Source organism: Xiphophorus maculatus, chromosome 24, assembly GCF_002775205.1.
Source record: "Xiphophorus maculatus strain JP 163 A chromosome 24, X_maculatus-5.0-male, whole genome shotgun sequence".
Classification (NCBI taxonomy): domain Eukaryota; kingdom Metazoa; phylum Chordata; class Actinopteri; order Cyprinodontiformes; family Poeciliidae; genus Xiphophorus; species Xiphophorus maculatus.
Window position 1 is genome coordinate 4,870,579 of NC_036466.1, and position 24,215 is coordinate 4,894,793.

The 24,215-nt window shown below is 40.2% G+C and overlaps 1 protein-coding gene across 2 annotated transcripts in view; it reads right to left on the bottom strand.

The window, feature by feature from the left end:
* Window positions 1-21,410, bottom strand: part of LOC102217042 (filamin A-interacting protein 1-like) — a 66,968-nt gene extending 45,558 nt beyond the window's left edge. Inside the window, exon 1 of one of the 2 annotated variants that reach the window (XM_023329611.1) lies at window positions 21,240-21,410. The gene's annotated coding sequence lies outside the window, so the exon portion shown is untranslated. Of the gene's footprint in view, window positions 1-20,741; window positions 20,760-21,239 lie in introns of those variants that run through there. The other variant, XM_023329612.1, reaches the window with a different exon arrangement.
* Window positions 21,411-24,215: the final 2,805 nt, after the last annotated feature.

Consider the following 24,215-nt stretch of genomic DNA (forward strand, 5'->3'; position numbering starts at 1 on the left):
AATAAATTAACGAATTATATACAAGCACATGAAGGAATTTTAAAGATGGGATTCTTTACATTTGCTTTATCTTCAATTTCCCTTTGATTACTTGATGTTTTTCTGCTCTCTGTTGAAATTTTGTATTTATTTTTTTATTTTTTGTTATCTAACTGCAGGACAGAATATTTTATGTTCCATCATTTTGTTTTTATTGCATGTTTCAGAGGTCCTGCACTAATTGTCGAGAAGTGCGGCGTGAGCGGTGAGGCTGACGCAGAGGACCCGGGTTTAGGAAGTGAAATGGCGATTTTAATATCGATACAGAACAAAATGCAAAGTCCAACAATCCAAAAAACCCCAGGCAGGCAGCACAGCTGAGTGGAGGGCTAAGGCTCAACGCTGGTAGCGACTGGTACGCGGATGGACAGCAGGGCAGCGCGACAGGTTAGACAAATTCGACAAGGACCCGACAAAGACACAGAAACAGAGGTGACATTAAAGACACAGGAGGAACGGGACACACCTGGGAACAATCAAGGGGAAGACAAGACAACACGGAGACACAGAAACGTAAAATAAACACACAGAAAAACTCAAATCATGACACTAATCTGTCTCACTCAGACATATTTTGTGGAACCTGTCATCCAAAGAATTGTCATCCATTTCATCATTGTTATTATTATTATTATTATTTTTATCTTCCAGACATGTGAAAAGTCATGTTTTCTGCTATGGCTCCTTCCTCCATGTCTGGCTGTGTGTGAATTTTTACACCACTTGCCTGAAAAGTTACTGCTTTACAGAGAAACTACCCATTTGTAGCCACAGCTCAGTTATTGTTTCGGACCCAACAATATCCATTGAGCTTTGATTTAACCAGAGATGTAATGACGACACGAGTTATATCATCAATCGCTGCTGTATTCAGGTGTCCATGAAGTCAACCCCAGGTATTTATCCATCTTTTACATTTTTCCAGACTCCGTTTCGTTTTCGGAAATGGAATAAATGCTCCAAGTGCAGGTCCCTCTTTGACGACGTTTAACTATTTTTTTCCCCAAATACTTTTCACCAAATCTCCACGACCGCATTTGGGACGATAAACCCGACACTATGTCGGAGATTCAGTTCCTCCAGGTAAAGAAATTTGATTTTGTGACAAACTGTGACCGTCAGTTGCTGACAAGTCCACTGGATTGATTGACAGACGGCGTCACGTCAAAACTCCCAGCCCATTAAAACTCTCTCATCTGAAGGCTTCACATCTCTACCGTTTATGAATAGAAATGTAAGATTTATCAGAGATCGAACCTCCGTCTCTCTCAATGACAATCCCTGAGGAAATCATCACAAATCATATTAAACATGTATACAAGATGAAGTCACTTCATTACACAGATATCTTGTTTCTACCTGTAATAATTATTTATCATGGTTTCCATCTGCTTAAGTCTTTACAATAACAGCATGAGTTAGTGTGTGACTTGTATAAAACTGTCCAAAGGTGACTTAACCGTGCTTTCTACTCTCACTAATCCCCCTTTCCAACCAATTTGGGAGCACCCTGAATAAACTCTGACGGTGTTTTATCAAGAGGGAGGAGTCTGTGCCAAAAGGTGACGTTATGGAGAACAGGTTGTCTGATCTTATGCAACAGAACCTGGCTGCTCAGGTTATGAAAACAGAATTCCGAAAAGAACCTGTCAAAGCAAAGTCATGAGCAAACACAAAGACAGGATTAATAAGAACGGATGATGGGAGTTGCACAATCAGAGCGAAAGGGTTCAGGACCTGCACCGGCTGCTGACGTTTGAAAAGGACTCGTCTTCAGAACGTCGTTTTGTTGACGCGCTGCTTTTTTTCTTTTTTACAAACTACTCATTTTAAAGTCGAGCCATAAAAGCTGCATGTTAACTTTAGAAAAACATTGTGGCTTGTGTTAAAATACACTCTAATGACAGCTTTAAGTGATCATTTTCATTTTTTCTTTCTGGAAACCACACGTCCTGCCGGAAGCGCATACCACTGAGAGCAGACGTTTGTTACCCAACCGGAAGATTTAGACGAAATCAAGAGTTTCTGTACCAAAAAAGAAGACTGACTATATGCAGACATGTAGTTAAGGAAAGATTTAGGTACTACTAGTTTGTATTTAATTTGTTCAGATTGTTTACGTCACTGTCTTGTATTTCTTTTAACTGCTCCTGATCAATAACTAATTGTAGTAGTAAGAGTTCACCTTTATTCCCACTAAGCACAATGTTGTCTGCGAAACATAGCACAATGGCAGCACCTAGCTGACCTCACGTGTCCATCTGTGCATTTGAAACAAGAATGTGGTCACAGTGGTCCAGATACTGTACATCACACCTCACTGCCTTCTCACTGCTCTGCCTCATTTTCGCCTGCCACTCACGACTTCCTCGCAGAATACTTTCTTCGCTTCTTCTCTTGGCTTCCATGCGTCCGATTTCTCCACATCCACTTACACTTACTGCAAACCCTTTCTGAGCTACCATACTCCGGTCAGAGGTCGCCACTAATTTCTCAGGATCAGTTGAAATGGCTCCATCCTCCATCATCTTTACCTCAATTCAGTGAGTTTTTACCTTGTTTCTTTCTGGCATAACTCATCGTCTTTATCCCTGTATTTTTTCCACCATCCTCCTTCTTGAAATTGGGTACCAGGACACTTTTTTACCTTTTGTTAAGGATAGTCAGTCACTCTGACCTACTACACGTCCTCCAGCTCCACGTCCAGACACACGTACAACACAACATCACCGTCTTTCTTTGCTTTCCCTACAGCTTTCTTTGGAGCACAACTGATCCGCTGCCAATGCCATCTCCATGCCAGTCTTTGTGCACTATTATGATCATAACTGTCATTAATGCGGCCACTAAATGAGGTGTCTTCTTTTTTTTTTTGCTCGTCTTATTTAGTCCAACCAAACAATTACAAAACGGATGACAGACGTCAAAAATTGAATAATAAATTTATATCCTGTCAAACACACACACAAAAAAATCCAATTTCCATTTTCTACTTTTGGTTATGTAAAAGAGATGAAAAATGAATTGCTGTTATAAGAGTGAAACTGCTACACCCTTACTATCAGTGGTGAGCACACTTCCACTAATTTCCTAATATGCTAATGCGGTAATAGCAATTTTTTTATTAGCACGTTAGTGGGTTTTTTTTTGCCAACTATGGAAACATTTAGCGTAAATACTTCCCCTGTTTCATATAAATAAAGTTAGATCATTTTTTTGCCTCTTATTTCCAAACTGTTTTTAAAGAAATATAATTAATACAAAACAGTTAAACATTTACACAAATGAAGAGAAGCCTAGGGGATTATAATTACATTAAGCAAGGTGCATAAATCACATTTTTATAACTTTCTTTTCCCAATATGATATTTATTTTGTATGTGCAGCTAATGTTTTAATTAGCGGTGTCCAGTATTGGTTACAATAAAATTTTGAAAGTTACTTAAATCGTTTTCAAGTTAAATACATCTTAACACCTCATTGAGTTACAGCTGTTACCCATAAAAAATAATAATAATAATAACAATAATTGTGAAAAAAAAAGGAAACCGCTGTATGTTTGTATAACATTTTAGACGTATATTTAAATTCAGCTTTGGAAATACTAAAAAAAAAAGGACATTTTAATTTTAAGCAATTGGCAAAATTCCTACTTTGAATAATAAATAATAAAAGCAGAACTAAAGCAAGTCTTAGAAACCACAAAGATATCATCACAGCAACAAGGAGCCTTTACAACGAGAAAGATACGGAACCAGTTTAAACTTCACAGGAGGCGTGCGAGGATAAAAAGGACTTTTGGAATAACATATTTGTCCACCTCACTATGAATTATATCATGTTAATGTATATCAGAGGTTCCATTTGGAAAATGTGAGACTGTGACAATGAAAGCTTTCTAGCAGAACTGAACCCTGGACTAATACACACCATTAAATCCATAATAATAAAGTTCATTCATGATGCTTATGTGTAAATAAATATTTTAAATGAGATGACTCATACACATTCTTCATAAAAACCTGAATATATGTCTATTTTTTTTGTCTCTATGTCACATAAGGAATTGATGAAGAATATTACAACTGGTACCAGTGATAATATTAATATTAACATACTGGAGAGAAACTGATGAACGCTACTTGCAAAACTTCCGTAGCTTCACTTTATTTGAGACCGATTTTTCTTTTCTATATTCTTTTTAACACATTTATCGTCGTAATATTATTATGTTTATCATAGCAATTGCCAGAGGTCCACTGTGTTTCTATTTAAAGCAAAGTCCTGCCATTTGCTTTGCTATCTGTTCACTAGAACCACCACCTCGCTTCCCTCCTTTCGTAACCTCGTCCTCACATGCAACATCCAGACAGCGTCCAGAGCCAAAAGCGAAAGCTGTTACTGGAAACGTTTGGCGTTTTGGACTCATCTGGCAGAGACCACCATGGTACCAGGTCAAACAGCTCATTCCTTCAAATGGTTTTTACACAGCGCCGGTCTGCCAGCCAGAAATTGACTCGTAAAACCCTCATAAAGTCTGAATTGAATGTCCGTTGAGTGTTTTTACCACACGTCTGAGCTCTTCAACAAGCACTTAAGGTTGTTGTTTGGGAGATTTTCTGTGACTGCGGGGACTCGCAACCTAAATCTGCACCACTCCGCCCCATCGCTCACAGAGCAGCCTCTCCCAGACGGCACCTGAGACTGACCCACGTTAGATTTACTGCAGCTACACCAGATCTGAGCCCGCTCGCCGCCGTTCCTAAAAGGTGTGCCACTCGTTCCTCTCCGCATGCACAGATGCAAAGAAAAAGCATTGGTGCGTGTGCACATCCACATTTGCACAGACGCAACTCAAATTGGAGCAAATTCCTGCGGTCTGACATCATGCTGCTGTTGATATGATTGAGGAGAAGAGAGACGCAGATCAAAGAGAGAGTCGGGGAACGGGAAGAGAGGGGAGGGCAAGACGCATTTTATCCTCAGGAGGATCGTCTGGGATTCTGCAGCTTTGTACACAAAGTGCCGACTAAATCGGCACTTATAATTTCAAGAGGTGACTTTGGTGTTTCAGTCTGCAGATGAGTACAAAGTGCTTTTAGGTGGCTGGAATGGATTCTTTAAAGTTTCCCCACCTTACAGAAGTTCCATTGGATCCAGTTGAAGCATTTCCAAAGCCAAGCTTTTGGACTTTACAGTCCTCATTAATCAGGCTCCAAAGATCCCTGCACTTCAGCTTTTTAGGCTGATAAATGTTTACAGGTTCTACCGTTTTCTGTCCAGCTTCCAGTCTTTTTCTATCCACCTGATCTCCAGTGCATGCATTCAGTCAGTCTGAAATCCATTAATCAAAAAGTCGCTCCCCAGACATTTCCGGAGGGGAACAAAACGCTGCAGCATTTTTATTTTCCTCCACACACATCAATATTCACAGGCCTGGATCATGTGTTCTCATGAACGCAAGGCAACGCGCTTAGAGAGGGAGAGCAGGAGACGGATTCATTCATTTTAGTGTCAGTGGTGATTAAACCACAGGTGCAACTGGAGCCAACAGAGGTCATGAAGCCAGAGACGACCAATCACAGCTTTTCCTCCTGGCTCTGAGTTTGGATCCTGTTTGGGGACTCTATAAGGAGGTTGCCCTCCCAACCAATCAGTGTTCTGGGTGCCACACTGCCACTGGATGCTGAAAGCTGTCTACAAAGACGTTCCATGCTCTACACTTCAAGAGATTTGCCATAGCTTGAATGAGAGCAAACATTCAAGACGTTTTCTCTGTCCTCAGTTTGCCGTGCCAATGTTTCTTTCAAGTTGGTACAACAGGCAGTTCTTCACACTTGTTCTTCAATGGTTGGTCGCTGTCACTGGTAATTTGGTTTTCTGGAGAGTCTACAACAAACCACAAGGAAAATATGCATCTTTGTCCACAAGAAGATATTGGAATTTTACCTTCAGACTCAACATCGCAGAGGCAAGACTGCCGAAGCTGAAGATCTGAATCAGTGGATCTCTACTAGTAAAGCTATCTTCTTTGTTGTCAGCTGCCGAAAGCGGAGATCCTTAAATAATGGGAAATGTTTGGGATGGACAGCGAACCTCTCCGGTCTTTGGGAGGACTTCTGTCTATAGTTGTCTAACCTTAAGAAGGTATTAGATTGTCTGCACAGTTAAGACAACAAACCTCCTGCCTGAAATTTAACAAAGGCATAAATGAAAGTTTGAATAATTTATTGCAAGATTTGTTAGTACTAGATATAAACTGGATCATTTCAATAATTTGGAGTATCATCAATTACCTCATGTCCCTCAGGAACTCAGTTCAAAAGGACATAAAGAGAATTATCTGAGTTCTTAAGGAAGCCCACATTGTTAACAACAGCCACCTTACTAAGCAATGCCTGATAGGGTTAGGGGTCTACCCTCCTTTTGGTGTTTCCTTTTTCTTAACAGTCCATTGCCCAGTAAAGTCTTTTCTCTTATTGTCTCCAGTTCAGAAGACAACAGAGAAATGTCTAAACAGCATAATAGTTGTTCAATCACTGACTTCAGAGACAGTCAACGCCTGGTGAATCTCGCACAAATTCTTGAAATTGCTTAGCCTTTTTTAAAACTGCAGCTTTCCCATTTCCTTTTGCACGTTTTCCCACCACTAGCGGCGGTCACAACTAAAGTTAGTTTGCTGTGCTCACCCTAAAGTAGTAATCATAAACTACAGTTCTGCTAACGCTAAAGCGCCACACCAACATGGTATTTAACTGAAGCTAATGCTAAACTGCTCATTTTAATTCAGAATGCATCTGCTCTTAATAGACGGCAAGAGAATATTAAGAGAGGAAACTGAGTTTTCAGCCACTTCAAAATAAGCGCATGAATGTGAACATTTAGCTACCTTAAAAATTCTTAATAGTCAATAACCAAAAATTCAGCGCAGATGTGGAACTTTATTCAACTTAAAGTTTACAACACAGTCACGTAAATAAGTACTTTAGAGTTTTATCTGGGGGAAAAAATCGTTCAGGGGAATTTAAGTGCACAGAACATTTTCAAAGTTAGCAAAATCCCTAAGCAAAAAAATTAACTCCACTATTAGCACATTGGTGAACAGCCAGCTTCTTTGTTTGAGACATTTTAGAGGAACTAAATTGTGAATTTTCAATTTCTGGGAGTCACAATCATCAAAATAAACAGAAATAAAGACCTGAAGGTTGTCACTCTGTGTGGAATCAATCTATTTACTGTGATATTCTATCTTGTTGGTGCAACTCTGCAAAACTTGCATACTGTGTAAATTGCTGCAGTGCAAAATGTGAAGCTGAAACAAATACACATAGTGACAGTGTTGGATGAATACTGTGGGAAAACAATTGGCGTTTTCAACGTCTCATTCATTGTATAGTGTAGAAATGATCTGCAGAGCGTCCAGCAGTGACTGTTCAGAGCAGCACCCGGTGCCGGAGAGGGTTGTGCCGTCGAGCCATAAAATTTTTTTTTAAAACCAGTCAAATGTTGACAAACAGACTTCTGGTTGCCCTAGCAACGGATAGCGATCAGATCCCTGGGCTGGAGGGTGAACAAAGTGCCATAAATCGGCCAAAGATGTTTCCTGCAAGCAGTAGTGCAGCAGGGGCCGTAAAGCAACAGGAGAGGCCGGAACTCCTGTCCGGATTCACATGTTCCTGCTAATGCGCAGGAAGCTGCATGTTGCAGGACATAACAGCACCTATGAGATGAAGTCACACTGGAGCATTTCTGTTTAGCTCCAGGATGGAGAAATAAAAGAAAAGAAAGACAAAGAAATCTGAATGTGGTGGATATAAATCAGCATGTAAAACATCAAGAGGTCCACCGACTGGAGAGAGGCAGATGATGGGAGATAACGCTGACTGGGACCATCTGTGCAGCTTTCGGCAGATGCAGTCCGAGTCATCTGCTTTCAGTTCAGACCTCTCGTCACCTCCAGTGGAGTAATGGAAATAAACAGCAGGAGAGCCTTTTCCTCTCACCAGGGGGCGCCACGTCGCCATTAAAGTAGAACTCTGTAGCTCCAGCAAGGATACAAGCCACTACACTTTATTAAGTATTCAGCACTTCAACACTGATCAGAGTTTTCATAGAGAACATTTTTTAAATTGTGTTATTCATCAAACCAAAAGTGTGAAACAAAAATGTGTCGTTTTATTATTTTTTTATCTGAGGGAAAACCTTATTTCTTAATTACTCACTGGATGAAGTTTAGTGAGAGACGTTTCTGCTATCGGCTGGTGGAGTTACTAGTCAATTTTGGGTCATTGTCGAATTATGGATTCTGGTTCTGTTTCACTCTCTCTGAAACAGGATAGGAACCATGATGGTGAGTTGGAATGACGTCCTCTAGCTCAACCACAGCCTCTGGTGTCAGTTTTAGATTTTTTTTTTGATGGAGCATCTTGGGAAGCTGAAATACCTAGCTAGCTGAAATACCTAGCAGTAATGCTAATCCAGAGCCATCTATTTTCCTTGTCTCTGATTGGCAGTACAGTGAGACCAGAGATAAAGATAACTAGATGTTAGCTTCTGTGATAGCGCAAAGACTCTTTACACTGTTGATATTAATGCTTATTACTGTATATAAATGTATATTTGTTGTTAGAACTGCTGAAATATTTTATTATACATGTTTTCAGATGGATTTGGAGTATTTGTGGTTTTCAGGTTTTCTAATAAAAAATATGATTAATCAGTTTGTTCAGGAATTTTGTTTTTTTTTTTTCATCAGACCAGGTTGCTTTGGATAGCTTTCTCCTGTATTAAATATAGTCAGCGTTTTAAAACTGCTTTTTGTGTTTAGCCAATTATCTTTGGTGCATATTCAAATCAGTTTGACCTGAAACATTTAAAAGTGACAAATGGAACCACAAATCCGTTAGCGTGCCGGAGGCAATTTCTTTGGTTGAAGTGTTGATTGATGAGAACAAGACCGGACGGAAACCTCCAAAGTTTAGAGGTTTCACTGGATTCGTTTAGAGTCTAAACAAATCCAGTGAAATCTGCACTACTGTCTGAAGAGATCCCAGACTGTGATGGACTTCAGACCCCAGAAGGTCTGCTTTGTTCTCTGTTATCTCTCTGTACTAATATTCTTCAGACTGCATCGACCAAAATGGAGCTTTTTGGAGAAAGCGACAAAGGATTTTCTACAACCACCATCGAAAGCTCGGTCCAGCATCGTGGCGTTCAATCCTGCACTGGAACTGATGCAGCCATGAGGGACGACGTCCAGCAATCAGTTTGTAATCTTCTGGAGTCTGGACGTTTTCTCACCCCACTAATGCATTTTCCTTACAAATGTCCCTTTTAAGCTGAAATAGACTTTACAAAAGTATCAGACATGATGCTAAGACACAGGAGTAATGAGCCAAACACAAACTGCCTTCCTTACAAAATGTATTGAATGTTGGAAAAAGATTAAAAAACACCTTGTCCTCTAAATTTTGCTAGATTTGAGTACATCTTATCGCCCAGGTCACAACAGGCTTACAGCGGCGGTTTGTACTTAATTTTTTGTTATTATTTATGAAATTGTGTTTTAGTAACATTGTGCTTTATATAAAACTAGACACACATCAGGTGAGTTCTATTCATATTTTGGGATTTTTATGAAGTACTTGAAAATTATAACATGGAGCTCCAGCCCAGAGACCCACCTCGTCCTCAATCCGGCCCTGGTTAAGGTACAAACCTTATCAAAAAAAGAGTGGATTATGACTGATTTTACTAAGCGGATGAAAAAATACATTTCATAAACGGCTTAAAGTGTCACATAAGGCAAAATTTATTTGATATTAATAAATCTAGGCACTTTTGTTCAGGCCGACCGAGCTGACCGCCGTGCAACTTTCAAAGTTTCCCTTGATAAAGCAACGTTTTCAAAAGCAGCCAGATCCCTGTCCAGCTCTAAAGTCAGATCCGCCTTCCTCCCTCTCTGGCCTCATGTGCTCAGCATGACAGAGCAGCTCCAGCCGGATCCGATGGCAGCGAGGTGCGAATAGCTGAAATGGTTGGTCACTACACAGTGACACAGGCCACCAGGAAAGAGGACGGCTCAGCCCCCCGCCTGACATCGTTAGTCCCTCTGCTCCCGCTCAGTGCGAGACGTACAGTGTAGATTATGCTCATCTGTAAATATTGTGCAAATTTATCTGAAATATCAATAAAACTCAAAATAGATTTAAAGAAATTAATCAAAATAAGTTTTTAAAGGATTTTATCCATTGCTGCTTTTCCTGAATATTAAGCAAAGTAATTAAGCTGCAGGATGGAGACCCAGAAAGGTTTCCTCCCGTCACAGGTTCTTCGTAAATATCCCCACTGTGATCCGCCAGCAGATGGCAGCACAATTTGGTTTGTAGCAGTGGATTTTTCAAGTTCAATTCGCCCTCATTCAGTAATTTATCTACTTTATGCCCAGAGTTCTTTAGAAATCACCTTTAATGATACATTAGATAAAACATGTTTTCTGTCGGAACAAACAAAGAAGCGCTATACATTAGGGATGCTCCGATCAGGTTTTTGCTGCCGATACCGATCCTCCATGAGGCCGATCTCTGCCGATCAGCGATCTTTACCGAATGGCTGTTAATTTTTCGGTTTAGGCTTAAATGATACTTTCTGGTCCTCTTCTCCTGCCGTGATCCTCGATAGAGCCAAACTCTGTCAAGTGCTTGTTTTCTTTTTAAATGTCATCTTAGATTCGTTGTGTTGATGCGTTTTGACGCGCTTCACCCCACCGAGGTCATTTTCTGCCGCACACGCAAACGTCGCCATTCACTCTGAGCGTCATAGTTCCACGCGACAGGATGTGTTGCCGCTCGCATGTGCAGTGTGAAGGAAAGAAGAGATAAGCTGCACACACAGGCTGCACACACCAGAGGACCGTCATCCATAAGTCTATAAGAAACTCTGATGGCTCTGTGGGAAGATGAGGAGCGAGCTCTGCACTGGTGGCAAACAGATGGTCCTAACACTTGCTGGACACTTTCACTCTACTCGAGTTCCTTGATGATACAGAGGACCACTCTTCCAGACGTGGAGGAATTCAAGTTGGATGTTAGTTTAAATGTCTGAGATGCAGTTAAATTAACAAGTAGGAACAGGAGGAAAGTTCACATTGGCATGCATGGATTCATTCATGCAACCCGTCAATCCATCTCGTGTTATGACTGAGGATTACAGAGTCAGACCTTCAGTCAGCTGGTCTGCATGCCGACCCAAGAAGAGAATTCGAAGTATCTCGAGTAAAAAACACAGGTTGTTAAGTAGAGAATTCATTGTCATTTTGTTTTTAGAGCTGATAAGTAATCTGCTGCTTTATTTATGTAGAGATGTCAATGATCTCTGGTCCTTCGCAGTGATTTGTTGGAATGCGGATAGGCATGTTTGGCAGAGCTCCACTCCAAATGTGGCCGTGCAGAGGTGAGAAAATGGCTGCAGACATCGTTCCCTAATCAGTAATCTGACTTCAAATGAAAAATTGCACTGTAGACTCCCACGCTACAGTAAGCATAGATGTGCATCTCATGTAATAAATTGCAAGTTTTGATGTTTTAATGTAGATGACTTGCTGTTAGGCTCTCTGCGGCTGCGCTCCTTCACTGTTTCCATGTGCTAATGATCATTAGCAGAGGCAGCTCCACAAGGTCTTAAACAAAGCAAAACACCTCTTTGGTCTGCAGTGGCAATTATATCAAGTGATAAATGAAGCAGAAATAAACCCAGTAATATTCCTCACTACCGCTGTGTTAGCTCCTCTTTGCCTGTGATGCAGACTCTGCTGCAGCGTACAAGCCCCCCTGGCTAAAATTAAAGGGTATCCAATACCTGCAGAGCAGAAAGTTGGGAGGAGGCTGGATCACACTGTACCGTGTTTCGGCCAGTTTTGGCCTGTGGTTGCCAAGATTCCATTTCCTTCCAGTTCTCAACATCTTCCCATCCATGTTCATGTTGTTCACAGGGAGAACAACATCAGAAAGTTTGCTATGCCGTAAAACTCATTTTCATCTGCCCTGGGATTTTATTCTATACAACAAATCAAATTCAAATCTAATTTTATTTGTATAGCACATTTCAGCAGCAAGGCATTTCAAAGTGCTTTACATCGTTACAAACACAGAAACACAAAGCAACATAGAATCAATAATCAAAACATGACATTAAGTCAAGTTCCATCAGTAAATTTGTAATTGATTACATTTCAAATACAATCCTAAACAGGTGGGTTTTTTAGTCGAGATTTAAAGGAAGTCAGTGTTTCAGCTGTTTTACAGTTTTCTGGAAGTTTGTTCCAAATTTGTGGTGCATAGATGCTGAAAGCTGCTTCTCCTCGTTTGGTTCTGGTTCTGGGGATGCAGAGCAGAACCAGAACCAGAAGACCTGAGAGGTTCTGGAAGGTTGATACAACAACAGCAGATCTTTAATGTATTGTGGTGCTGAGCCGTTCAGTGATTTATAAACTAGCAACAGTATTTTAAAGTCTATTCTTTGAGCTACAGGGAGCCAGTGGAGGGACTTTAAAACTGGTGTTATGTGCTCTATCTTCCTGGTTTTAGTCAGAACGCCAGCAGCAGCATTCTGGATCAGCTGCAGCTGTTTGATTGATTTGTTGGACAAACCTGTGAAGACCAATAATCAATATGACTGAAGATGAACGCATGGATGAGTTTCTCTAGATCTGGCTGAGACATTAGTCCTTTAATCCTGGAAATGTTCTTCAGGTGATAGAAGGCCGACTTTGTAACAACAGTATACACTTTTATTAAATATACTTGCTCAAAATGTCAAGATGTTTTTGTTGAATTCCTCCTTAAATTTTGCCACATTTGAACACAGCTAACTAAAAAGATAGCCACGCTCACCCTAAAATACTAATCATAGCATTAGTTCCACTAACGCTAAATTGCTACATCAATATGGTATTTTGCGGAAGCTAATACTAAACGCTAAATTCAGCCATGTTGATATTCACTGTGTCACAAGGAGGCTCTCAAAACAATTCATATATGTGAATTTTTTTTGACATGTTCGATTTGCACCCACATTATATTTGTCTCTACGTCTTATTTATTTGTTTCTTGTGTATTTGTCATTTGTTCAATAAAGTTTCTTGAAAACAGGGAGAGAATGGGAGGAGAGGAAACGGACCTGCTGAGTAGATCGACTTCCAAAATCTGAGCATGTATACAAACATTTTCTACTCGAAAAAATCTCACTAAAACTTCGACGGATGTTGTTCAAAAGTTTATAAAACGCCTGAGTAAAATAGCACTTTCGAATTTTCCCTAAAAAAGGTAATTCATGCAAAGCTAAGCGTGATTGGCATTTTCAAAGTTAGCAAAAAGTGCTAAATGAAAACTGAGTTCCACTCATTCAGTCATTCAGTGTAAAATGATTAAAAAAGACACTGAATTAGCCTGTTACATTAGCACCTAAAAAAAAACTGTTCAGCCATACGGACTTGCAATGATTCACTTATATCACCTTAATGGGATGAAATAAGCTTTAGAAGTTATTTTTCTTTAAATGCAAAACTATTTTTATACCAAAGCAAAGCAAGAAAAATCATTAAAGGTTCACTTTTGACATCCATGTCCTCCTTATTATTCAGTTCACGAGCAAATTCACAAATTCCTATGTTAAAGGAGCATGCTAAATTACAGTACAGATCTGCGTCCTTGATTTCATGAGACTTAATTAACAGTTGAATTATGCAGTTACTGTTACATAACTCAACTGTTTTTGAATCATGCAATGATTTTGAGATCAAGGTTGGTGAGAGACGCCAACATTAAGGCACATTCAGATTAATCTTTTCCAATTTGTGTCTCAACTTTCCTGCTTGTCAGTACAGACAGATCATGACCAAAGCACAACAACAAGCTCTACAGGGGACCCCCAGTACTCGGCAGGGTAAACTCTTATCACTACCTATCTTAAGAGTTCAAACACCAAATATGACTTAATATGGAACCAGTCCTGGCACAACAGTGGAAGCTAACATCTACAGTCTTCTTCATCTGCTAATCGGCAGCAGGGGAAATGATTGGCCCTCCTAGATGAGCTGCTTTGCAAACACCAGCAATGCGAGTAGCATTGCGACTACATATTTCTGTTTCCAAAGCTGCATTTTCTGCCAAACATTTTACATTTGCTTTATGAACAAATTGGTGAATGGGTGACGTTCTACAGACAACCCCTGGATAAGTTAATCTGAGAATATTGACCACTGTTGGTCCACTGTAAATAATACGGGACATCAGTGCTCTGGTAGCATAAGACCAAAAATATACAATTCGTTGGATTTTTTTTGCATTTTGCAAAATGATTATTACTCAGCTGCTGTGCTGAAGTCTGCTAGGATTGTCGGTTTCTTCACCATTAAAGTATCAGTGCTTTTCTGTTTTAAGGCAACAGCAGTTCTTTTAACATCTGAGAGTGACTCAGAAGCAAAGTGAAAAGAAGACTTTTTATATATTGCAAAATTCAGCTCATTCCTTACAGTTTAGACCCATAAAGAAGCACTGCTGTGGTTATGAGTCTTCCTGGCAGATGAAGCAGTGCGCCCTTCCTCACCCTGTCGGATGCATTTTCCTCTCAGCCTGACATGCAACATACACACCGACCCTGCAGGCCAAGCGCAATCCCTCTCTTTACAAGTCACGCCGAATGAAGAGATTTTCTAAATCCTTCTAGGCTGGAGTTGGTAAATTATCTGTCGTAGTTCCGGGGTGACAGTGACATTTCTCAGCGCTGTCCTTTTCGGTACTGTCCTTGTCTGCTCTCCACATGCTTCACTTCTGCTAAATAAGAGGTGCGAGGGAAAATGTCAGCGGGTCATCAGAAAATAGCCTGATAATTGACCCTGTCAAGCCATGCAGACTCCCAGAGCCACGCTAAGCCCTCTCATCTCAGCTGGGTCAACACCTATAGCAACGGCAAACACAAAGACAGACAACAATTGCACGGTTACGCTCCAAGCAGATAGCTTCATTGTTTCTTCCTGGCGCGTATTTAGAATCCTGCCACCATCTGTCTACTTTATACAATCATGCTACGAATTTCACAACTGGGCGGGAAAACATCTCAGAAATAGGAGCATCGGCTCTGGCATGGCAGAGAACTCTTTCAAGGCTTTGTTTATGCAGTGCATTTTCAGAAAATAAGCTAGGCCCGCTAGCTATGCTTTCCTAGGACGCTTATTTAGCTCGCTAATCAGTGATTACATAATGTTGTGAACTGAAAATTTGACAGTAATGTACAGCGTGTGTATTTTTAAATGTTAAAAGGAACTGGTGACCAGGTTAGCGTGTTCTATTATAAAAAGAACAACACATCAGGGGTAAACTAGCATAAAACGCAAACTAAAGAGCAACACTGCTGCGATAGCTCATTGTAATCAGAAGCAGAACCTGGAACAAAAATAAATATGTAAAAAACATCTTTCATAATAAGCCGACATTAAGAGTTGGGAAAAAGTATTTGCTCCATTTACATATTTATCTTTGATCTATGTTTTTGTGACGTTTTCTTGTTTCTGTTTAGTGTCCGACATGAAGAATAATAGAAAAAATGACTTGAATAGAACCAGTCTGGAAACAAATATCTCAAGAAGTAAATACGTATGCCCCATCTAAAGACATTCAGTAAGAGATTAGTGATCTGCAACAACAATTTCACATACGCTGGTTAGGGTAATAAATGGAGTCACCATATAAAAACTACATTTTTCGTATCTGCTCAGATTATGTTTAACGTTAATGTTTAAAAAAAAACCATAATATACGTACATCATGCAAGTGTAAAAACAAAAGAGACCTGTAGGGTGAAACTGTACACACTTAAAACACTAGAATTATCATTTGGATTTTATCTAAGTTTATATAAATCTGCAAAAATAGCAATTTAGTTAAATCTGCGCTAAATTCACCCATTAAAGAAATGGTTTGTAACAGAGGACCATGAAGTCTCAGTCTGTATGAGAGGGACACAACTGACCAGCTCCTAACAATGGAAAAATAGTAATTGGAAAATGACTATATTCTGTGACATGATTTAATGAATTTAATTGGGACTTTACAAGGTGGACTAACACAAAGTTTTCAGTTTTTACATCTGCAACCAGTGCGCTACTGTATCCGGATCATCTACACTAACAGACATATTTAACTGTACTTGGATAATTACTGGATACAGTCAAAAATCTTTCACAATTAATCAAATCCTGCTTTCCTAAAAACAAAACGTAAATATTAAGATTCACAAAGACATGATCAATGATGGGTTTTTGGCGAACTGGAAAGTTTTTCATCCTTTGTGGCAGGTTTCAAATCTGACCAGTTGCGGTTCGATGAGTAAATTTACACCATCTTGTGGCCATGTTGGATACTGCACCCATGTTAACAGTAGAGAAAGTTGGAAAGTGTGTATTTTCAATCATTTCTTTTGTCGTCAAAATGTGTCTTGGCAACAACAGTTGTAAAGTCGGAAAACCATTTTTCATATTTAGCTTCTGACCGACGTTCTGAGGCAGAAGCAGAGCTCAGTCTGTGGGCTGCATTCATAAAAATGTACTAAAGTATTATCCATTTACATAAAATAGCAAATTCAGCAATTGACTCTCTGCGTTGAAATGGCTTCCAGTGACATCAAACCTTATTTTTACAGTAAATGAGACAGAAATGCCTCCATCATTGTTTGCCATCAACAGAGATGATGAGAGAAGTTTTTCATGATCACATCCGACGCTCACCTCTAATGCTGAACACACTGACACACTGATTCAGGAGAACTTTCTATGAAAAGGTAAAGAGTTGATGGAATCAGCTGGTTTAGTGGAACACAGATAGGCAGATTGAGACAGCCATCATAAAATCTACCATGAACTCTACTGGATGCAAAACACTGAAAGTGGCCGAATGTGAATCAAATGAATCAAACAATGAATCAAAACGTGGCAGTAAACCCTATAAGTACTGTCAGAATCAGGAAATAGAAAGTGCTGTGGAGTGACTTTAAGCAAAACCCCACAAAGACTGATTCAGGACCGGCTGATGACTACAAGAAGGCAAATACCAAGAAAGGTATAGAATTTGGAGTATTTTTTCTAGTATAAGCAAAGGGTTTTACATTTTTTGCACAGTTACATCCCTACTCTTCACAATCGACTGGAATAGCGTAAGGCAGACTAGCGGGAATATTTCTGTCTGTCGCAGCTGGAGTTTCTACTGATTACTTTTCAGCCATCTTAAAACGATACCATCGTCTTAACACTGGAAAAGTTAGACGAGTCACACGCCATCCAAATCGGTCTGCCTTTGACGTTTTCCTGTCCTCACCTTCCCTCATAGGAGCGGCTTCCACGAAAGCATACTGCGCCTGATCTTTAGCGGCCGCCTGCTGGTGAAGCTGATATTCGCTTGACAGCAGAAGGCCGAGCTGTGAGAAATAGAGTCAGTCTAAAGTCGAAACAACACCGCTGTTTCTCTCTGTATATATAGAAACGTTTTCCCTGAGTGGCTTGCAGTTCTCTGAGGGAAACAGGATCTCTGGACCTGAAGGCCCAACTGTGTTCCCCCTCATGCTTGACCCGACTGTCGGGGTTCCTCCCAGTTCTAAAGAGACAACAAAGAGAAGTTTGTCTGCTGACAGAGTTCATCTCCACTCCATGACTGAATGGAGCAGCAGTAAAGCCTTCTGAGTCGGGTCGTCTAATCCGTCCGCCACCTGGTGGAGCTCAGGGTGTCAGGAGGTTCGTGTTAATGACCTCTGACCCACTGGCCTCAATCTGTCAGTCTCCTGACAGCACACAAGGTAGGGAAGGTTCACCGTGGAAACGCCTGATCTTCATTTATAATGTGTTATAAACTAAAATATGATTTATGGAAGCCTTTTTATCTGTTTTTTGCAAGAATGATGAATTTGTCTTATTGACAAGGCAGCGATTGGAGGAAGTGGAACTCATCCCTTGTCTAATTAACTGGAATTAATTCAGTTTACTTGTCTTAAAGATGAAAAAGCTCCATTAGCATGTGTAAATATAAATATTAAAGGATCTTTTACCAGTTTTTTTTCTTTTTCTTTCTTCTCTTTGGACTTGGAATCAGAAGTCATTTCTCAATGATGAACAGCAAAATAATCCGCTTGTGTGTAAAAAAAAAAGATTTTCATAAAAATTTGGAAGGAGTTATTGATGATCCTGCAGCTACTATCACACTGCTAATCTAAAGGGAAAATATTCTGCTTTTAAATTTTAACCAACTGACCAACCATCCATCATCCATCCATTCATTTCCAAAAATCAATTTGTTTACATGAATATCATTCATGGACACTGAGATATGTTTCAGACAAAACATGATTTATGATTAAACTGAATGAAACCTGGGAGTAGTGATGGACTCTGACCTGAACCTCCAGAGCCACATAAAGACAGTCACAAAGTCGGCCTTCTATCACCTGAAGAACATTCCCAGGATTAAATGACTAATGTCTCAGCCAGATCTAGAGAAACTCATCCATGCGTTTATCTTCAGTCGTATTGATTATTGGTCTTCACAGGTTTGTCCAACAAATCAATCAAATAGCTGCAGCTGATCCAGAATGCTGCTGCTGGCGTTCTCACTAAAACCAGGAAGGTAGAGCACATAACACCAGTTTTAAAGTCCCTCCACTGGCTCCCTGTAGCTCAAAGAATAGACTTTAAAATACTGTTGTTAGTTTATAAATCACTGAACGGCTTAGCACCACAATACATTAAAGATCTGCTGTTGTTGTATCAACCTTCCAGAACCTCTCAGGTCTTCTGGTTCTGGTTCTGCTCTGCATCCCCAGAACCAGAACCAAACGAGGAGAAGCAGCTTTCAGCATCTATGCACCACAAATTTGAAACAAACTCCCAGAAAACTGTAAAACAGCTGAAACACTGACTTCCTTTAAATCTCAACTAAAAACCCACCTGTTTAGGATTGTATTTGAAATGTAATCAATTACAAATTTATTGATGGAACCTGACTTAATGTCGTGTTTTGATTGTTGATTCTATGTTGCTTTGTGTTTCTGTGTTTGTAATGATGTAAAGCACTTTGAAATGCCTTGCTGCTGAAATGTGCTATACAAATAAAATTCGATAGATTTTGATTGATTGAACGACTGCAGTGGAATCTGGTTTTTATTCCTGCCGACTCGGGGAATTGCTGTTTGTTTCCCATCCAAGATTGAATCTTCTAGAGAGTCACATAAATGCTGGTACTTGTGAAATGATGTAAATCAGGCTCGGAGTAGGGAGAAAAGTGCAAATGCGATCCAAACAAAAGTTAAACCTGAGCTAGGTAAAGCTTCGACGATGAATCCAGTAACAAACTGTTCTTATCCGTCTAACCAAAGACACAAGCAGCTCATGGTAAACACTCAAGCAAAGAGTCCCCACAGCATGACACTGCCACCACCATTAGAATTTTGTGCACATGCTACCATCACTTTTGTGAAAGGGCATTGGGACTCCTCGTGGTTTCTTTCAGTTACGGTTTCCTTCTCTCTGGTTTTAAAGTTACAAATGATTTTTTTTTTTTTTTAAGTTTTGCACGGCTCTATAAAATTAGACCCCATGTCCTTATTCTGTTCTATTGAAAATCCATGACATATTCGCTAAGCTTTAACGTATCCCAACGTCAAGCTGTTTGCTGGTCAATCTGCTAAACAGACACCTCAGAGTCGTGTTAGCGTAGCAGCAGGAGGCTCCATTCAGCTATCAGACAGATTAACTTGTCACTTCCTGTCACCAACTAAAACCCTCACCAAATCCTATTCGACTTAAACAGTGAATTCGATTTTTAAAAAAATTTAAACTCAGTCTTTAATGCTGTTATGCAAGAACTAAAACAATATAATCAAAGATTTTATAGAGAAACTGTGGTGAAAATGTGTGAATCAAGAAAACCAGAAGACCTCCTCGTTAAGACGAGACGCAAAACTTGTGAAAACAAGAAGCTTTCTCACTTTAACAAGATAAGTTTTATATCTCACCTTTGTAATAAAGCTTCCCATTTAAATGACATGTAAAAATAGGTTCCACTGACCGATTACGGTCGTGTTAAAGTCATAAAGGAGTTTGTTATAATTCTTCTCACCCCGTTTCTTCTAGAAAACATCTGAAAATCCCAAGAGGTGTTTCTGTTTCACTGTCAACATCTTTCTCATCTAAGAGTATATAGTTTGGATTTAAAACATTCATCCAAAATGTATCAGAAAAAAGTTATATTTTAACAAAAATTAAAAAAAAAACAACAACAGCGTTCTCATTTTAACGAGTTTTGTAGGTTTTTTTTTTTTTTAAAAAAAGATACTGCTCCTTATTTATTTCCATGCCATAAGTTAAGATACATGTGGTGTTTGAACTTTTAAAATATACAGCTAGAAATGTTTTTGAGTGAATTTCAAGGAACTGCAGATTTCATACGTTAAACATTCCCACAGCATGATACAGCCATGATCTAGCGCTCCTTCTGTTTGTTTTTTTTTAAACAGTTTCTGGGGAAAAGAGAGTTTTGTTGAGAAATAAATAACAGATCTGTGATCTGTGCTGAAAAATACTCCCTTGGCCTGACATTTGACCTCTGTCCAGCGGCCTTAGAGTGTTTCCAAACTGAGCTGCGAGTGCTGAACGGTAACCTGACCTCCCTCTGCCGGCGCCCTCGCTGCTCCCGGTTGCTGTCTGCTGCCGTTTGGAAACTCCCCGACTGCAGCCAGCAGCCTCCCATCATCATGTTCTCCTTTACTCGCTCAATTCTGCTCTCCAGCAGAGAGGCAGCAAAGTGGAAATCAAAATTTCAAAATATTCTCTCCAACTAATCAGAGTCAATTCAATCCCATTAGGTTAAGTCGAGAGGCGACCATCTCCTCCTCCTCCTCCTCCTCCTCCTCCTCCTCCTCCTCCTCCTCCTCCTCCTCCTCCTCACGAGTCTAATCTGAATCTGTCCAATTAGCAAGAACGGCACAGAGAAGCTGCCACGTCGGCGTCGCATCCCGCTCACAATCCGTCAACTTCAAGAACCTGCAGAACCACAGACCGATTCCCTGCTGAGTAAAAAGCTGCAGCTCACTTCCCGTGCTTGTCGTCACGCGGCCGTGCGTCCGTCTCGACCGGTGCAGCAGCCGGCTCCCTCCAGCCTTACCTCTCACCGCCAAGCCGCGGCGCCTCTGCAGTGCCTCCCTGCAGCCTGCAGCTCACGCCTCCTCAGCGCCTTGTCCTCCGTTATCCTCTACTTCCAGTCCAGGTTAACAGGATGCTGCGTGTGTGCTGCTGCGGCTGCCGTCTGGCTATGTGTTTGTGGGAGAGGAGAGGAGGGAGAGGCAACCAGAGGGGTGGGGGGGGTGGGCTGTCTTGCAGATATCTGCCTTGTTGCGGTTAAATTTAAACCACCCTCCCCTTTGGCACCTTCAGACGCGGCTGCCCTTCCCCTCCCAAGCACTTGCCATATGGCCACCAAATAAAGGTACAAGCGTCATTTTATCAAGAAAAAGGCCGTGGTCCAGTCAAAGCCTGCTGACACCTGAGTCGTAACAAAATTACAGCCGTTGTTGAGCCACAGATTGTATTTTTATCATGTTCCTCCAGAGAAAGCAAACAGGTTCTGACTTTCTGTGACCTTCAAACGACTCTTTAGTTTGGCCCGTTTATTCAGGTGTGTGTTTACGTCACTGCAGCCTCTTCTATACCTGAACATGGAAGGTTTGTCTGTCACATCGGGGCTTACATATGGTCTTCTGGAACAAAGGGATTTTTTTCCCCAGAGGTCTTGAAAGAAATCACCGTTTTGTCACCAAGAAACGGAACTCAGCGATTCTGTGGAGTAAAAAATAAAAAATACCAGAAGCTCCCATGTTTGGAGTTTGGTATTAAATATCGTGATTGATTCAAGGATGAAAGTGTTGGAAACGAACAGCGATGGCGATGCAGCAATGAAGAACCGGAGCGGCGTATTAAATATTAAAGTTCTTTCAGTATTCACACATTCATGTCTGGTCTTTTATATATCTTTGGAAAAAAAAGTGGACAAATTTTAACCTTGTTTTACTCATTGCAGATGACAAATTTGTATACGTCGTATACAAGTTTCTTCCTCCTAGAGCCTAGAAGGAAGAAGTTAGCACACTTTCTTCTTTCTTCACCTTCTTTCTATTCTGGCTTCCTATAATTTAAAGGATAAAAAAAGTTGACTTTTTTGCCCTTAAGCCGCTAAATATTCTATCTCCTTCTGAGCTCCAGCTGAAATGCATATTAGATCTGCACACACACTGGGACATTTTAAACCTCCAGCTCATTGTGACCAAAAGTCTTTGCTTAAACAGTCATTAGCTTGTTTGTTATTGTCATAATGTGTTGTTTGTGTATTATTCATGCATGATTTCAATGCTTTTTAATTTATTTTAACTGCATTTTAGCTTGTAAAACAAATTGTCGGACATGTGCTGTACAAATGAACTTGACTTTGAGCTTCAACAGTTTAAATGGGGCAAATGTCCTTCAACTAACCAAGGAGAATCTAAACCAGGTGAACTTTCTACTGGATGTGAAAACAAAAATGGAACACAGTCACTGGGAGCAACAACTTCTCAAATGGATCCGTCTGAAAGACACCCGTCTGAACACAGGGAGGCTGAAGCAGGTCTACTTTGTGAAAGTCTAAAAATTATGTTTCAACATGTTTTACAAAAAAAAAGATAAAAGAAAAAAAACGCTAATAAACTGCTACTTTTCTAAATTCCTGATACAGCTAGCTGTGCTTTAGTGAAGCAGCTAAAGCAGGAACGGCCTAGTTTCTGCCAACAGCACAGTTTGACCAATGTGTCATTTAAAAATAGAAATGGTGGAAAAAAAGAAACGAGAGAGAGAAATACTCTGGTAAATTTCCAGCTGGTGTCCAGATCTGACAGGATGTGAACTTAATAATCACTTTCAGCTCGGCCAGCTGTTCTATATTGGGCTAACTTCACGCTGATTCTAGTGGAGTTTAGTCAATCTTTTATGAACTAAACATTGTTATGGCTAATATCATTTATACAGTCATGTAAAAAAAGATGGGCACCTGATGAAAACCTACAACGTTCATATTTGAAAGTATGGATATTTGATGTCATTTTTTAAAAAGAAAATTAAGAAATTCAATTCTTAAATAAAAGGGAAGACCATTTCAATTTCTTTGCAAAATCAAATTTAAAAATTGCAATTTCGAATCTTCTAAGCAACAAATGAGGACACGCCCACATTTATTCTGAATTGACAGGAAACGCAACATTATGTCAAAACGGAAAGTAACCATGGAAACGTCGTCCGACTGACTCACAGCAGCGCGACACTCTTCACAAATGGGAAAATTGCTCCAATAGGAATTTAAAAACAAACTTTAAAAAGAAAGAAAAATTGCATAATGAGATTTGAGGTTTCGCTTTTATCCCATCGGCGAGTTTTGGGTCGCCTCCGGTTTCAAGCACTAAAGTCTATTTTTAACGGCGTGTGCTGCGAGATTATAAATAAACCTGCGGCCAGAAATCAACATGTCATCATCATTTAAATCTGCTGCCAGATTTACAGGTCACGACACGCGTAAGCTAAACTTGGGGCAGTGGAGGGTGTTTCATAAAAACTCAATATTTTCCTCATCACTCACCTCGTCTTAAAAAATTAAAGCTTTAAAATCGAATCCACTGCCTTGTGAAATGTTTCGAAGCTTTAAAACATGGAGAGTGAAGAAAAAAAAAAAAGTGAGAAGCTTCCCTTCATGTTCATGCGTTTGATTTTAGATGTCTACATTGAAAATTTCTCCACAAAAATTTGTGCACAGCAGCACAAATGGGCCGGTTGTGATGGGATCAGGGGGCGGCAGCACCTGTCCCTGCTGTTCTGTCCAATCCCTTTACGACCCGTCTGCTCCGCACGGCCAACGCTTTACGTGTCCGAGCAGCTGGAAATGCCCTTTTCAGGACACTTTCCCTGGCACAGGAGAACACAAGAGGCATTTCAGAAAGAGAAATGGCAGCCTGCCGGCCTCTGTCCGCCACAGGGACGGACTTAAGAATCAGCAAACTTTCATATGAAGTCACCCTTTCAAAGGCAGAGAAATTACAATTTTGCAATTGCAGTATTTGCA